Genomic DNA, 18,801 nt, shown 5'->3' with positions numbered 1-18,801 from the left:
ATTGTGGGGGTAAGTTGATCCTCATGTTCTCTACATTATTTTTCACAAGTGCCTATGTATGTTGTCAGGAACTACAGATGTAGTGACAAAGTTAGACAAATCTTGTGGAGGTGATACTCATGTTAGAGTACGTGAAAGCAAAGAAGAATCAAGCAGGTCCTTATACTAGGATGAAGCACAGGTAAGTGCTTGATTGTTTAAGAGAATATATTTAAGATCCTGTGGGGTATTTTAAATTATTCTAGTGACGAAGTTTAAAAAATTGAGTCTACGTCCTGAAGTGATCTGGCTTAATAACCCTCTAATTTATATGGTTATGAGATGCTTTGGTAGACTTGTTGCTTGATGTTTTCAGGTTGAGCTTTAAGTGCTATTAATATGTCCATAACCCAGATTGGGTGGTCAATTGAGACAGCTTACATGGACACACCGAAGTGTTTTAATTTGTTGAACTTTTGTTCTGAATGGGTCTAGAGCCTTGTTTTGGTTGACTTTGTTGGATTTACACCATTTATGTTTATTGAATCTATAACTTTTTTCAGTGGTTTGTTGACCAGGTAGATAGATTTAGTAAGGTTGAGCGTGGCTCTTAATGTCATTTGTCCAGTTATTCTTTGAGCAGGGACTGATAATGGTTCTTAAGTGGATTTAAGACCATTAGCCCAGTGGCCCTTAGAGTAAGGTTGAAAGTGACACCGCAGGTGGAAGGTTGAGCATTGCTTGCTCTTAATACTAATAGCCCAGTTGCTTGAGAGGTGGGAACGATAGTGATTCTTAAATAAATTAGAATCACTAGCCTTGATACTACTCGAGTAGGGAACGATAGTGGTACCAAATGACTGAGGTTGGGAGTATCCCTTAATGCATCTAGCCTAAGAGCTCATTGAGCAGTGGATTGATAGATGCACCGTCGAGTTGATAGGGCTGAACGTCTCGTTCTTAATGTTCTTATTCCATTGCACAGAAAAATCTTGGGTTTTCAAAGTGCTTGAATGTGTTTTAAGCCTGCAAGGAAAGACCCTAGATGTGCTGGGAATGTGTATTTTATAAACAGACGGAACACCTACGTGAGTACGAGGGGTGGCCTCCTTCAAGGGAAAATCGTGGTGTAGTTTTCCTGAAGTACTCATGAGAGCCCAAGGTGTAGGCCAAGATTGGCGGAGTTGCTTAAGCTCTAAAGTTAAGGTATGTGTATTCAAGGTCCCTTCCTCGCTCCTAGGAGTTCAAATCTTAGGATACTTACTAGGGAAGTGATGAAAACCTTGTGCACTAATGTATTAGTTCAAACCTTTAGATACTAGCATTTAAGTACTAAGACTTTCATTTACTGTTCAGATTTCATGTTGAAGATCCGCTCGCGTTAGTGGGGGATTGTTGAAAATAGGTAATGCAAACGGATTCTCGCGCCCGATCGGCCGGTGGTTTGCCCGACCGGGTGGAGGTGGCTAAGGAAAATAGGAGAACTCTCGCGCTCGATCGGGCGGCCCTCGCCCGACCGGGCGACGGACTCGAGTTTTTGACGAGCCCGATTAGGCGGCTTTCGCCCGATGGCTCGCCCGAGGTGGGTTTCCTAGATCGCCCGACCGGGCGCGACACCAGGTCTGGGAAAACTTTATCTCGCGCCCGATCGGGCGGATGTTTGCCAGATCGGGCCTGCCTTTTTTCCTTAGGTCGGTTTGTTTATTTGTCTCCTAATTTCGTGACACATATAAATATGAGCATTGCCTTTCCTGTATTTAAATTTTCTTAATATGATTGAACCCAAAACACATAAACAAAAAAAAGAAAAAACCTACCCTTTGAGATCTGAACAATTCTTGAGCAATTCCACTCTTCGGGTTCGGGTGCACGAATTACGGAGAGAGTTGCGTTAAACTTGGGGGGTGTGCGTCATCAGGAAACCTGTACTGGTGGTGGCGTATTTCGCTTCTAAGGCAGTGGATTATTTTTCCACGGCGCGACTGTGAGTTGAGATCTTCAATCAAGTATGTTTTCCCTTTCATCTTCTCTATTTTGTTATTGGAATTGACAGGTATTTTACCAACATGGTGGAGTGAAATTGGTGGGAGGCTGTGTTAAATTAATCACATAGGAAGCAACACATCCCCTGCTTCGGCCCCTTTCACCACGTCCAGCCATCACACTAACAATGTATTGGTGTTACAATATCTCAAAAGAAACCTCACTGATAATAAAACTCAAATCCCCACAATTGGAATTTGTATTCCCACAATCTCAATCACCACTCCCGATGTTTAGAAGTAAAAAAATTCTCACAATAAAAATTGTCAGTCAAATATATATATCCCTTAAACAGTAGGATACCGCAAACTAATCCCACAATAGATCTGAACCACTGATCCGATCGAAAAAAAATTGAATATATGTGTATTCTCACACTCCTCACGATTTCACGAAATTATGTATATTACGTGTAATCAATTCTGTAGTAAAAATAAATAAATTTTGGATCTTAAAATTTTGTGAACTCTCACAAACGCACAACAAAGAACAATGTCTATGAAAAACAATGTTCAAGAAAATATTAATTTTGGATCTCACAAGGCTCTTGAAACCATGTTAAATTAATCTCAATGTTTAATTCTCATTCATCACAAAGGCCACATACAATATTTATATATTAGGTATACTTGGAGGGCAAGACAAATTAACCTAAAATGGCTCACAATATACTCTAGGAAATATTTTCACAATATTCACAATTATATTGTTTCTTAAAATATATCTATCCCAATAGGTTGGGTGTAGAGGAGCTTAAATAACTATTGTGGCTGGTTGGTGTGAATTAAGCAGCAGCTCGGGTTCGTGTGGTCGCAATTGGTAAAGGGTGAAGCAGGGGCTGCTCTGAATTTCTGAAATTAATTTGTTGTATGGTGGCACAATTGGTGGCGAAATCGGAGAGCTGCCGTGGCTGCTTTGCGGAGGTAGATGCATGGTGATGGTGGCAGTTTTGGTGGTCAGGAGGCGTGTAATTCGAGTTGTTGCTTTGCTGTTGTGTGGTGTAATAGGGGAACAGGGGAAGCAAGGGAGTTAGGCGAGTGGTGAGGCTGGTGGGCACGAGCATCGTCCTCACAGCATGCTCATGATTATGAACACTAAAGTAGGCAGTCCCTAAACACCATGATTGTGGGTTCAACACTACCCGGCTTGAAAACGCGACTTTGCCAGTGCGAGGAGTTGAACTTGGAATATCCATCTACAAAACACAAATAAACCAAGGATATAATGAAGTAAAATAAACTCAAAATTAACAAACAAAACTATGACAAATAAAATGAAAATGAAAAGAATAAAAGAAAGAAAACAAAATAAAATGAAAAGAAAATAAAGGAATGAAAATGAAATGAAAATGAAAACGAAAATAAAATAAAATGAAAACTAAAATAAAATGAAAAATAAATCTAAAAAATCTAAAATAAAGGAAAAGCAACTAAAATAACAAAAATAGAACAAATAAAGGAGAAAAGACTAAAAACCCATCAAAATGCACAAAAGCCATAAAATAAGAGAGGAAAAGTAAAATAGAGAGAAAATGCATAAAACTAAACATTTATTGAGAAAGAAAGCTACGAAAAGAAAGTAAAAATGACTTAAATTCTCATCAAATGGGTGGCATTTATGACACCAATCAAATACCCCCAAGCTTACCTTTTGCTCGTCCTCGAGCAAAACAAAACCAAGGGAGAAATGATGAGCTTATTCAAACAAACAAAAAGAAGAGAAGAGACAAGAATATACACTAACTCGCTTTCTTAGGAGTCACGATCATTTTAGCATTTAAAGACAAGTCATTTAAACCCCTAGATCGCCCTAGAGGATGAGTGATGCTTTCGTAAAGGTTTCCTAAGAGATTAACCTATAACTCTCGTAATAATACAAACAAGGCAAAGCACAAAAAAAGAAACCAAAATACATGAAAAGCAAACAAATGTTCATGAAATGACTTTTTCAAATGTACAAGCATAAATGAATGCAAATCTTTCTAAGCAAGTAACGGAGTGCACGTTCTATGATTTCTAAGGTTAATTGAAACATAGGATATGCTAAGCATAGAGAAATAAAGAAACACAATTCACTTTCATCTCAAAACATTTTAGCACATTCTCCCAATTATCTTCAAATCTACTTTCAAGTGAGCGTCTCTATAATTCCTCGAAGGAACCGGAAAAACAAATAGATTTGAGGTTTCTGGACATCTTGACTTTGCATCCCCTTTCCTTAGGCTTTATCTCATAATGCCCTCCCTCGAAATGTGACTCATCCTCTAGGTCAAAAGGTCTTTCCCAATGGTTGTAACGTAAAGGCAAAAGTTTGAGGCCAGGTAGCCTAAAATTTAAATATTTGGCGGTATCCCTAATAATGATGCAAAGAACGGGCAATTTCTTAAAATCACAATCAAGTAGTCACCAAACAAAAACAAACTAACACCCCCAAGCTTATTCAAAGCTATACTCACAAACATATATACAAAAAGCGTAAACGCTTCACCCCCAAGCTTAAAGGAAGCATTGTCCTCAATGCTTAGAAAGGGAGAAAAGAATCACGTCAAAATATTTTTGAATTTTCTCATTTTCAACTCTTTTTTTTTCTTTTCTTTTTATGCATATATTCAAAGCCATTGTTCTCGCCTCTTTTAACTTATGGACGGCTTTTTCAATTTTTCATTTATTATGACCTTGCCTTTTTAACTTTTGATGCCTTTTTTTTCCATTTATTCACTTGCCATTATTCACAATATATATCTAACACGAGCTTGCTTACAAAAGGAACAAAAATGGAAAAAAAATGAAACAACAGGCTAAAAATTCTAAAGATGTGGCTTGAAAAAAGGGAAAAGGCTAAAATGGTTAGCAAGAAGGCAAATGTAAACCCAATGAACTAAAAATAAATAAGATTATCCTAGAAAAATAAAAATTACCACCCCGAAAAGATGCCTTTGTCCTCCCTTGATGGTTCGGTCTCGTGTTTAAGAATAATGACTCAAGATTCAAGATTAGGTCTGCAATAGTCAAGGATTCATGCCGCTTATGCAAGTAATTTTAGAAGGCTTGAAAATTATGAAACCTCACAAGGTTGTAGCAAAAACTAACTATTAGCTTCAAGTTCACCAAAGGGAGAAATTGAAAATTTTAAAAAACAATAGAATCCGGCTTCAAGGTCCCAAAAGTTCTAAGCGACTAACTTAGCATACTCGATCCTAGAATTAACCAAACATACTCTCATACAGTGCAAACCATTACCATTTAAGAAGAAAAGCATTCAACTATACAACTCCAAAAGTATTATGTCCAAAGCAAGAACAAAACAAAGATACATTGCAAATTTGCCTTGATAGAAACCAATTTTTTTTTTTACTTGGATTTTTTCAAGATATAGAACATGGAAAAGCATATACAAAGGTGCATAGCATACATGAATCAAAATCACATCAAACATGATAGGATACCCTCCCCTAAGCTTGAATGAGACAATATACTCAAACATAAATGATAGAAACCATGGTAGGGGAAAACAAGAAGATCAACCTAACAAACCAACATATATCCAACAAGTCATCATCCACTTGAGAAAAAGCAAGGAAGGATATTATCAAATATTAGGTGGGTGTAAATACCCGTAAATGACCCAATTAAACCTTTCAAAGCAAATTTCCTCAAGAATTAAACCTTGCCTTCCATATGCTAGCAAAAATAGAATTCAGACTTCCTTAATTCTTTATCCATCGAAACACCAAAGTATATCAAGTCATGTACCTAGCAAAAGGAAAACAAACATTTCCATGAGAGAAAATCTATTCAAAAAAGAAAAGAAAATGAAATTAATTAAACACGGGTTACTTCCCGAGAAAGGCTTGCTTGAGTTCCGAGCTTGAGTGCTCTAGAAAATAATAATTCAATGCACTCAAGAACTTGTCAAATGCACTACTAATCATTTCATAAGATAAACGATAGACAAATGTCAGGATAAGAACATGCGACAAGATTGTTGCACGCAAGTGAGAAGGTAGATGCCAAAAGAAAGAAGAATAGGGATCAAAAGGAAAAATAAGAAAATAAGAAGAAGAAGGGGGAATAAAAGAATGGAAAGAAAAAGAAAAATACAAATCCTCCTCACTAAAATATTTTTGGGTGGCAATATCACCCTTTTCCTCAACAATAAACAAATGAGGGACATTATGATCATAATAGATAAGGGGGTCCCCAATAGGCTCTTTGAGAGAGGAACGGATAAAAATAGAACAAGAAGGGATGTGTCCAAACCTTCGAGAAAAAGGTGTATGAAAAATAGGCAAACGGGGAGCAACTTCCTCAACACAAGGTCTCACATCTTCAATTAGAGCATGAAAATCAATCATAGAGTCCTTAAATGAAGATCTCTCACAATCTACATCTCCCTCAAGCTCAAAAACTCCAAGAGAATCAACCTCATCATCCTTTGCACCACAATAAACAACCTTTCCTTCAACTATCTTAAAACCTAAGTCCTCAAAACCGTGCATGAGTGGAGGTAGAGTCATCGTAAACTCATCTAAATCCCAATAAGCTTTCTCGATGAACTCGTCCAAGAATCTATAAATATTCATATGACTCTCACAAAACAAATGGGACATTACCTGAAAAGAGTCTACGTATTCATAGATTGAAGGCTCACAAACATACAGTTGAGGCTCATCAAGATGGGAAAGAGGGTTAGGATTTTAAAATTCAACTCTCTCTTCATTCTCAACTCCTTCACCATCACTCATATGCTCACTAATGGGATCCTCACACTCTCTTGGTCTCTCAAAATTATCATCATCACCCTTAACACACACATTGGATAGAGATTTTTCACGAACAAGCATTAAGGATGACAATTGGCTTTCTAGCTCTTTACCTCTCTTTCTTCCCTCCTCAAGATGTTCCACACTCTTTTTCATCACCTCCAATTGACTTCTCAAAGAAATAAGAATCGACTCCTTTTTAGGCCCAAGATCATCACTAAGCTCAATATGCCTAATTTCAGTTTCCAAAGTAGCAATAAGAGATTCAAAAGGTGTAAAAGACTGAGGCTCAATAAGAGAAGAAGAAGTAGAACAAAGATTTGAAGAATCAACGTTGAAATCATGAGCATATACATCACATTGGGGGGTGGGGGCACAATCAAACATATGAGATTTGTCAACTTGAGCATGCACCTCATTATCATGAACAAAAGAGGAAATAGAATTGGAAGCATTTGTTCTAGGTTCACTAATGGGATCATGTGATACATCATGGGAAATCATGCTAGCATTAGGAGAATTAACACATTGCGCATCAAAATTAGAAACATGATTACCCCTATTATGAACATCCCAAGCAAACCAAACATAAAATCCCAAGCTTCATCAATTGAAAATGTTCTAAATCTACCATTATGCATGCATTCAACTTTATTCCTAGTTTTTTCATTTAAACCAAAATAACAAATCTCACAAGCCTCCCAAATACTACAACAATGATAGTTAAGAAATCCCTTAAGACTATTGAAATATTTAGAAAAAGGCTCATTGTCATATTGAGTAAATGAGAAACATGCCATTTTTTTTCACAAAACAAACAAAAATCAAATAAAAGAAAAGTATATACAAAGACCTAGACTCTAGCAATCAAAAAAACTCAAACATAGACACCGTTCCCCGGCAACGGCGCCATTTTGACGAGGGTTGGAACTAGGTCATTGAAACTAATCCTCCCTCGATCAAACTAAGTTTATAAACACTTAACAAATCTATATACAAGTATAGAGGAAAGTCAAGAGTCAAACCCAAAGGAACGATAATGTTCAAGCGCTCTTAATTATGCGCCTAAGCTAGGTCGAAGACAAAGATAAAGAGAGAACACTAACAACTAACAAACAAATAAAGCACTAGGAACGGGATCAATAAGCAATCATGACAATTGTAGGAACTCGGAAATACATGTAAGTCAATCGTTGTGAAGACTAATGTCAAGCTCAATCAAAAGAGTCAACAAACTTTCTCCTAGAGGTAAAACTAGTGCCAACTACGAGAGATTCTAAATAGGAGCATCACTAATCAAGCTCAATCGATAATTGTAATTCCTAAATCAATGGTTCGTATCATTAGAAAATACAATGCAAGCTAGCATAATTCTGAAGGCCTAATCGAATTACACACATGCAAACTTCCATTAATCACTTTAATCTCAACAATTAATCAACACAATCCCCAAATTAAGCACAATCAATCAATCATACAAGTTTCACCCTATCCCTAGCCAAATAACTACTCAAACATCATCATCCAGTCACAAACAAATAAAGAAATCTATAATCATCAAAATATAGAGAAAAATAGATAAACAAACATTAAACTATTGAATCGTATTGACTCTTAACCCTTACTCCATTCTAAACTTTGATAAATTACTCCTAACCTTCAAACTACGAACTCCATCATTAAGATTCATTACTCCCTCCGCTTCTTTTTTTCTTATCGTTGAGATCACAAAGTACTTCAAGCTATCCTTTATCACAAGAAACTTGATTATTTTTTTTGTAGTTCCTTACAAAATTTGACCCCAAAAAAAATATCACACCTGGACTAGGCTGCCAAATGATTGGAAAGTTGGATATCCAACATCTCTAGTGTCACCACTTGGGACATCTTGTACACAGAACATTAAATTATACTTTCCTGATGAAATTATACTTGCCTGATGACTGGATTACCTATGGGATGTGTTTACTACATGTAATTTCTATATGATTCTTTTGTGATTCTTTCCATGCTTCAAATTTGAAAATCATTCTAATTTTCTTTTATTTTTCTGCGTGGGATAGACCTGGTATCTTGATTATTGTGTCAATCTTAATTTTTTGTTCCTTCTCTATAATTTATTCACAATTATACACTTGCTTAAAAACCTTTGCAATTTTAAGCACATCTAAAAGATCATAAAGTAATTCAATCTATCGTTTCCGCTAATATTTCACAAACAAACAAACAAAACACAATGGTCTTACATTTCGTTATCTGTAACACTACCTTCTTTTCCTTTACACACTGGTGTGGCAGGAGAGTTTAAAGTAACATGAACCAAGAAAGTCATAAGTATCTGTTCTTACACGAACTTATACAAAAAAAAAAAGTAATTATGCAACAAATCAAACAGCATATTACGCAACATTATTATGCAACAAGAACCTGATCTGCAAGTTTAACCCAAAATATGCACAAGAACCTAACCTGCAAGTTTAACATAAAATATGCACAACAACCTAACATGCAAGTTTAACATAATTATGCAACATTGTCTCTTAACACAGGACATAATGGACAGAAAAATATTGTGTTTCGACACATACCTTGTAGCCATTCATCTCCTTCAAGTCCATGTATCTTGATAACTTTGGGCCAATTAGGCTCAAGCTCTTCAACATAAAGGCTATCATACATTACATTCTCAAGATCCTCATGAATTTGGGCATAATCCGAAAGCTTCCCAAGTTTCTTACCAAATTTTGAGGTTATGTGCCAAATGCACCATCGATGAGTGGTTTCTTTCATATACAACTTCAAAGCTTTCTTCATTGCCAGATCTTAATCCGATTAGAAAACACCCACTCAAATGTTTCCGCGGTCTCGCGGGAAACTTACGCACACCCAAACGAAATGGTTTTCCCGTGATGTTTCACACCCATGAAATTACAAAAGGGAAGCTTATATTCGTTGGTCGAGTACGTCGAATCAAAACATACAACATTTCCAAACTCGTGATACGCGCTCCGGCTCTTAGCATCAACCCATAACACATCTTGGAGCCTACCCAACTCATCGACACGATGAGTGTAAAAAAAATTTCTCGTTGTCATCTGTCATCCTCTTCAAGTAGGCAAACATTGCATTCGCATCTCCTTCTTCAAAAATAATTTCCCTTTGCTTCGCTACTTCATCATGCTAATCCTTTTGGGTGAATTGCATCTCTTCCCTCCCATTTCGTTGGCGGGCCATAAAATTGTATATCTTTGCAAGCGGAACACCCGTCTTTTGATCATTTAACACTTGGCGAAGTATATGCGGGTCGTCCATGAAGAACTTCTTCCTAAACATTGTGATGTTCTTGGACTTCCCCAGTGTTGGTGCGTGACCTTTATCCTTTAGCTCGACTTTATCAATTACCCAATCACCAACCTCGTTAACCTTTGCATATAATTTCACCGGGCATTGAACTTTTTTACTCTTCCTTTTAACACAAACTTCCTCACATATTTGTGAATCCGAGACAAAGGCGGAACCGATTTTCTTGCTCTTCCTACTGGGCATACCGAAACACTCACATGTCCATGTGACACTCTTCTTCTCCTTCGCATTAGCACCTTTGCCTACAAAGGTTCCACTTGATCGAACCACCCTAAAACCTTCTTGCTTCCCGTAATTTCGAAAGTACTCATCTATTTTTTTTCCAACTATCAAAGACCATTCCAACTTTAGGAGGGGGAAGAGAAACCTCTACATTTGAAAACCTCTCGATCTCAAAAATAATAGCCACCGTACTCTTCCCTTTTGTAGGAGTCTTGTAGGACTCTTCTCCAACATTTACCTATTCAACCAAATCAATAATTTATATATTAACACCAATACAGTTGTATAGGATAATTCTACTTTTAACAGAAAAACTATTCTATCGAACAGAAAATAAACAATAATCCCTGCTGCACATATTGGTATGCATACATACTTAAAGAAAGCATTGCATCCAGTAAAAAGAAAATAAATGGTACAAATACCAGTTCTCCTTATTAATTTCTTTTTTAGAGTAATAAATAAGTCTATTCTGTCTTGTGTTCATATATTGAAAGATTAGTGTCATTGTTTTGTATTCAATGCAAGCCTCTGCTTTGAACATGAATGTTAAATAAATGGATGAATGATTAATTAACTAGTTAGTAATAATGAACTAACAATGAAAAAATAAGAGAAATAAGCCCCAGGGCTCCAACTTTTCGGTTTTAATTAGAGAATGGAGTTTGTTCTAATAATATAAGTATCTGGCAACACTTGACAACACTCGTATGTCCTAGTTGGGTTGAGAAAGCAACAATTAATTCAGCTATGCACACAATTGTCATTTATTGGTGGCCACCATTTGGATTTTAATGGTGAAGTTGTGTTTCCATTCGTGCTTCAAAATAGTGTTGGGGTTTGGTGGAGTCCCACTCACCGCAAAAAAACCCGAGCCAAGGATCACACTCACAATAAATAATTTCACTAATGCATTAATAAATACAAAAGGGCAAAATAAGAAATTTACCTTTGTCGCGTGCTTCGCCCCACAAATTGGGCTCTTACTTGAGAAGCTTATCCCTGAAAATACGAGAGCCTCCGACGGAGATCCACCCGCAAAAACAACTACCAACTTTTAGGTCCGTTACCTCGAGGTTAGCAAGGTCCGACTAAAACCCGAGTATAATATGAGTTTAAGAGTTTTTGCTAATGCAATGCTCTATTGAACTCCTACTCAAGCAAGGGATTCTCAAGCCATGCTTTGGCTATTTATAAGGAAGGATAGCTTGTGAATTCCACTCATCTTTCAATGTAGGACTTTTTCACAAAAAAGATCCTACATGGAAAGATTGATGAATTCAACCCTTAGTTAAATAAACCAAGGAACAAGTAACAAGTGTCACATGGTTAGGTGAGGATCACTTTCTCACTTGGTCCCCAAGGCATTTCACATGCATTGTGAACTAACCATGTGTCACCCAACCTTGAGCCCCAATTTGGGTTCGGTTGGGCCATTTTCTTTTGGCCCGTGTCCATAACCCGTCACCCGGTTCCACGACTCCTTTCCACACGTGCCGCCACCGTGGCGCACTTCCACGTGGTGGCGGCCACTAGGTGGCTGCCACATGGCGGATGTCTACGTGATGCTGCCAACATGGCGAGCTGCCACGTGGCACGCTCCTATTTGGCGCACTCTTCTAGCCTTTCGTGTGGCTTGGATTTTACTTGTTACTTGAAGCATTTACCTGTCTAGCCAAATCCTAAATTTTGGCTCGACATTTGAGATATCCGACGCTCGGTTTTGATGCTCCAAGCTCAAATTTTCGACGTCTAAATATATAATACTCGGGCGACTCATTAATTTCTTCCAAATTAATTCGTCGAGTCGGTTTGTTAATTTCTTGGGTGTGACCCGAAGGGTTCAGTCAAGATTAAGCTGTAATATTAATTATGCATCAATATTACTGATCGGAAGCGGCATCCACCTAGGCATTCCGATCACTTGACCTTACTGAATATAATAGCTTTCTAATAATTCTGAACCCACTATTAGAATAATACACTTGTTCGAAGGATACAATTCCTTTCAATCTCTCACTTGTCCTTCCGGACAAGTGAGCTTTTAGTGTATAGCCCCTTTCCTATGTTTCTTTATGAACTATAGGGTAAGATTATTCGTCATCCCTATTAAGTCCAAAAGTGTTTCTCGAAATCCGAGTTTGACTGTCAATAAGCAGATGATTTCTAAAATCCATCTGAGCACGGCCATGCATTTTCACAGTCTCGCTCTTCGAGAGGCCTTGTAAACAACAAGACATGTTCCCTATTATTAGTAGGGGGACATTCCTAGTCTTGTAATGTAGGTTATCTTACTAAGAGGACCTAGCCGCCTGAGTGATGCCATTATAATCCCCTGTAAGGGCAGAAGTTTGACAATCATCAAAGTGGACTAGTACTCAAACAAGAAAGCTCACAATACTCATGGTCAAGGAAAAAGGTTCTGATAGCAATAATGAGAAGTATACTTATGACGATTTTTAATTTCTCAAAGTATTTTCATAGGTCGATCCAGTTTGGTTCTAAACAAATACCTATGCAAATGATTCATGACAATCATGTCCTTGTAGCACACGAAATGGTGCTATGAATCAAACTACACACTAATCTCAAATGGTCATTAATCGTCCATCGTTTAAATGACCTCGCTTAGGGATAATTTTCGATTATAATATTAAACGTTCTCTTAATAGGTGTTTCCTTACCAAAGTGGTCTTGATACCCTATTTTATATATTCCAAGAATCAAATGATCTCGTTATTTAATTCTAAACCACAATTAAATAGCAAACGGAGTGATAAAAAATTGCATGAAATTTTAAATTACTCCAAAACCTGACTGGTTCATCTTATGACAAATGGTTTTTCCAAATGTTTTAAGAGTATCACTCTTTATAAAACATCTATAGAAATCACACCCATATCTAATATGCTTGATTTCTTTCATGCAATTGTGAATGTTGTCGTTCACCTATTGCATAGGTTTAGTTATAACTACTTTGCTAATCTTAGCATCTTCATTACTGATCACTTTCATAGTAAGATGATAAAATTTGAGAGTGTCATGGATTATAAGTAATTAAGGATTTATTTTCCAAGTGATGGCTCCCACTCATTTTCATGATTGAGACCTTTAACTTGACAACCTACAATCAGTAATGTTCAGCAACGAACTTTCCATAGAACATCTTCTTTATTATCTCTATTAAGGCAACAATATTCTCAACATATATTTTAGTAGACTTCTTGATGATGTTTTTCTTGGGTTTCGCTACAAACGGCTCACAATGATTTGGGATACCCTAATCACTTATGATCATGGAAATTTTCCTTAAATTCCTGCACATTACACATGGATGCACGTCCATGTTACCATTCTCAAACCACGACTTATTGTTAGCTTGTGCTTATAAAAGACTCTCTTGTTAAGGATCTAATCCTTGTTAAGGTTTGTGCTTGCAACATCAATTCTCAAATTGTATTTGTTTCCATGCGTGAAGAACTCATCCTCTAACTTATCCATGTGTTTTGGATGTTCTTGACTATAATCTAATACATAGATTCAAGTTGATTGGTACTATATACGTACTTCACATGCTCTAAGATAGTAAATCGTGTGACGATTCCACATCATAGCTTTACATGATGGATTTAATTGTAAAATGATTCTAAATCTTTTTCCCATCATTTTGACATTTTAGCTCATTCAGTTTCATTGAGTCTTTGCTAAATTGTTCTCTATGTGAAATGGTTGAAAGTCTCTTACTAATGTCTTTCTTGTTTGAATTAGTATTTATCCTAGCTTATACTTAGTTCAAACATTTACTTAGTTTTATACATATGGGTCGAAAGCCTTTTAAAGTCCTTCATGTTTAATATGGTAAATTCCTTTACACGTTTAAACATTTAATTAAGTCTATACCATAGAACTTAATTCCCAATATGTATACTAAGTATCGCCTTTAGCTTGGTCCATTGTCAAAATACTTTCAAATCTAAACATTTAGCATTTGATAGTTGTTTCACAATAGAGTTCATAAAATTTTTGTTGGACCTTTCTATAATTTACTTTTGCTTTCACTAAACTTCTTATTCATAAGAATTTTTATGTTTCTCCATAAGTCAATCCTCTTATTAACTTCGTGAGAAAACATGTTCCAATTCCTATATGCAATGCTTCCATTAATCCCATGATGGATTCCTTGAGCTTGCTTTTAAATTTAGCATTTATTTATATTTTCAAAACTCGTAGACTATTTTCATAGTCAATTCCAAAATCCTATTTTAGGAAGGCGATTTTGGTATCTATTTTTTCCATATTTCATATGAGCAATTTTGCTTAAACAATCACGAAAAGACTTTAGCATTCCGATTGGTGAATAGGTTTTTATTAAAATCAACTCCGTGAATTTAATTGTATCCTTTTCAACCAATCTAGCTATGTATTCATATACATTTCCACATTTGTTAGTTTTCTCCTTGAAAACTTATTTGCAATTGATGGGTCTTTCACCCTTTATGCAAATTAATCAAGTCTCAAACATGATTTTAAAACATGGAGTCTATCTCGGATCTTTATGGCCTCTAACCATTATTTGGAATTTGGATTTGTCATAGCTATCTTACAAGGCATTATTTCTTTACTATCTAATAGTAAATAGTATGCTTGTAAGTCTTAGGTTTATTTCTAACTTAATAGAGAATTTATAGGATTCAACCCAAGCCTTTGGCGAATTATATACCTATACGGGGTTATTGCATCAAACAATGAGTTTCAAGGCGCTTCCAAAGCCCTTTGATTTTCTTGATCTTAATCCAACTTTTCAAAAGTTTTATGAGTAACGAATTCTCTTTTAAGGCACTTGTAAAGTCCTTGAGTATTTTTGATCAAGTATTCTCACGAAGCCCTTTTAAGGTCTTCCGAGATTCTAAGTTCTAGTTTGTTGCTAAGCTCGATTGTCATCGAGTTCAATTTTCTCCCACTTGTCGTTTTGGAAATGTGTTACGTTCCAGATAGATACCACTAAGAGCAACAAACACTATGTTCTCAATTTGGTTGTGGAGGTAATGCCCGTGGTCTCACTTGAATGCTTATAAAGAGATATGTGTATTTTCTTTGGGTAAAAGTTCGTTGTAAAACAAACAGTTAGCTCCCACTTGAGCTATCTTAGCCTTTAATGAGCTATTAAGCTCCCACTCAACCACCTAGCCCTTGCTAAGCCTGTGAGCTCCCGCTGATTCACTTAGCTCCCACTGAGCCAGTGAACTTCCACAGTGTCTAAGAGTCTTAGACATATACTTGAAAGGACATTTAGAAGATAATTCTATCCATAACTGAATATGGTGTCCTTTCTTAGCTTCGACATTTTGTTTAGTGTAACATTAGTCCTTCGTGCAAATCTTTAGAACTTTATAGGAAGGGATGTGATCCATCATTGTTCGAGTCATTAAAAATGGCATCGAGGTCTTCGTGAAGACACACTATGTTCTTTGTGGAGTTATTTATGAAAATTTCAATTTCATAACATTGTGATGATCACGCTTGGCTCAAGAAAATATCGCTCGATCTAATCTAGACGTTTTGATATTTTGCTAAGTCGATTCTATACTTCATTGAACTCTTAAACTATTCAAGGTCAAGTTTGTTCACCTTTGATGAATATAGCCATATTCTTTCAAATTCTTAATGAAACGTTGAAGTAAATGAATCCTCTTTATCTTTCGGAGTCAATTGTCTATACCAAGAACAATAGATCTTTACTTTGTCGGTTTCAACAAGTAAGACTTTCTTGTCTTAGAACAATTCTGAATCGATCAACTATCAAGAGCCTATCTAATAGAGCCTTGAGTACGTTCTTGTCGATGTGACATTGCTAAAGATGTTCGGAACGCAAATCATGCCCATGAATTTGAGCTTTTGCCAGTTTATCATGTTAAGAAAATGTTTGTCTATAATCAAGCATTCTTCACTCATGGTTTAGACAACCATGCCATTGAAATAAATTTGCAACTATTGCTCATTGCTTTAGCCTTTCCGGGTGTAAACGGATCAATTGCTGATTTTGGAACACAATAACCATTTATTTGTTCCAGCCTTAGCTTAAAGGTCTTTAAACAAGCATACGGCCTTACAATTGATGTAGCACCACTTGCTTCATTCTAAGCTTATCTTCAATAGTTTAAGGTCACTTTAAATGTGGAACACTCAAGCAATATCCGATACTTTGTGAAGATAATGAGTTGTAAGTTAACTTCAATAACATGAATTCTTTAGTAAAATGGAATCTCATTCCTTTTCTTTGTTCCTCGTTTCCTATATTCCTTATCATACTTTATCTCATAATCTTTAAGAACCATTTCTTTAAGAGTATTTGACTTTTATACTTTGTTAGGCATAATTAAGCATCTAATGCGCCGTAAAACAAAGTTCCATCTTTTCCTTTAATTCACGCTCGAATTACTACATCAATGAGTCCTACTCATCTATGTATTAAGCAAAAAGATATGTTGGTTGTCAATATTGACAATTTGAGTTTGCAACTCAGTACTTCATGTTTTATCAAAACTACCTAGTATTTTGAATACATGATGTCCAACCGTCCTTAAAAGTCATTTATGAGAATTGTATTGTAGAAATGCTTTACTTTTCTTTGAGAACCATTCTCAAAGATTTCCTTTACCAATCATGGAAAACAATGCAGTTTAATTTGGAATTCGACAAATATAAGTGCAAAGTATAACCATTTATCAAGTAAATAACATAATAAGTTTGAAAATTAAAAGGTATTCATGCAAATTTTCAATCTTATTAAACGTCTTATCCACGTATTAAAATTGTCCCCATTTGGCGAGAATAAGTCGATTCCAAGATCCAAGCAAATAAAGACTGGCTAAGCATGCTTTGGCTTGTCTTAGCACTTAATCTCCCAAGGTAAGCAACGCTTTTCTAATGGCTCCAAGCCACTCTTGGTTAAATAAATCATCGCATCTAATGCTCTCTCAACAATTTATTCACTTTGCCACGACATGTTAGGAATCCATCATTCATATCGTTGAGTACAACCAAAACCAACTTGCATACCCGGTATACCTTATGAGTCTAGGGAGTGGTAGTGATGCCTCGCTTTGGCGTAGCCCATCACTACTCCTAATAGGTGGATAAGTGTTGTTTTGGAATTACAATTTTACTCAATATTAAGGGACCTAGGGTTTCTATGTTGGTTGATTTAAGTGAACTTAATTAATCATCACAAAATTTGAAATCCTTTAACATACATCTAACATATAATTCGTATATAAATAATCATGAATATGTAAAGCAAAAGCATTTTGATTCATATTGGCAACTAGCATGACCCCTTGAATTCTTCAAATATTCAAAAGGTCTTCTTTTGCAACTTCATGGTTTTGTCTTCCAAGAACCTCCATCTTCAAGACTTAACCATAATTATGCAATACTAGTAACTATGATTGGGATTAATCTAAATATTAAGGTACGAAAATACTCAACGGTACGAGATAGTATTTAGATTTACAAAAATACATCACGGCAAGCAGTTCGTATTTTCTATCCTAATCGGGTCCCACTAGTTGCCATTTTTATAAACCTGTGAGAGAATAATCATTCCATTCATCCATTCACTATATGTGAATGGCCCATGCATTTTACAACAATAAACAAGTAATAACGCATTAAACACGCGCTCGCACTAGTAACTAATCTAGGTGATTAATCCAATTAACACGCCTAATTAAAACTAGTCAAAGTTTTTTTAACCGATTATGTAAGCGCAATTAATATTTGAAGCTCCCACTAAATTCCACATCCAACTCAATTAATCTAATTAATTAAGCCGGTAAAACCCAATTATTTGACAAAATAAAATTTTGCAAATGCTGCCCTTGAAATAATTAAAACCAAATTAGATTAATAAAATAATTAAAATGGCAAAATAATCAAAACTTTACGTAGTCCAAAATATCCAAGTGCCTAAAACTAAGATTAGGAGTGCTCACAACTCGCACACAACTTGCACGATCTCATTGCACCACATTGCTTCACAAGCAACGTCTACGTATATTATCCTTATTTGCGTACCATGTAAAGCATAGATATGCTAGCTATGTGCACCATCGCAATCCTCGCATCATAGCACACACACATACCCTTGTCGCACCAAGCAACACAAAACACACACATTGCTCGTGCACCACTGCCGCACCATAGCAGCTTTGTGCTGTGCTACGCGCACACAAACACACGCACACACGCATGCACACAGCTATCTGCTGCTGTTGTGCACGCACACAACCATGTGCTGCTACTGTTGGGTGCACTAGCCACGCCCATGGCTGCACGCACACATGAGCACCCCTCTTTGCAGCCACATGTGGGCTGCTATGTAGCCCGGCTAGCCAAAGGGGGGTTTTTCTTCGTTTTGCGTGCCATAGCCT

This window comes from Chenopodium quinoa, unplaced genomic scaffold (genome assembly GCF_001683475.1).
Source record: "Chenopodium quinoa cultivar QQ74 unplaced genomic scaffold, ASM168347v1, whole genome shotgun sequence".
Classification (NCBI taxonomy): Eukaryota; Viridiplantae; Streptophyta; class Magnoliopsida; order Caryophyllales; family Amaranthaceae; genus Chenopodium; species Chenopodium quinoa.
Note: the sequence above shows the minus strand (reverse complement) of the source record.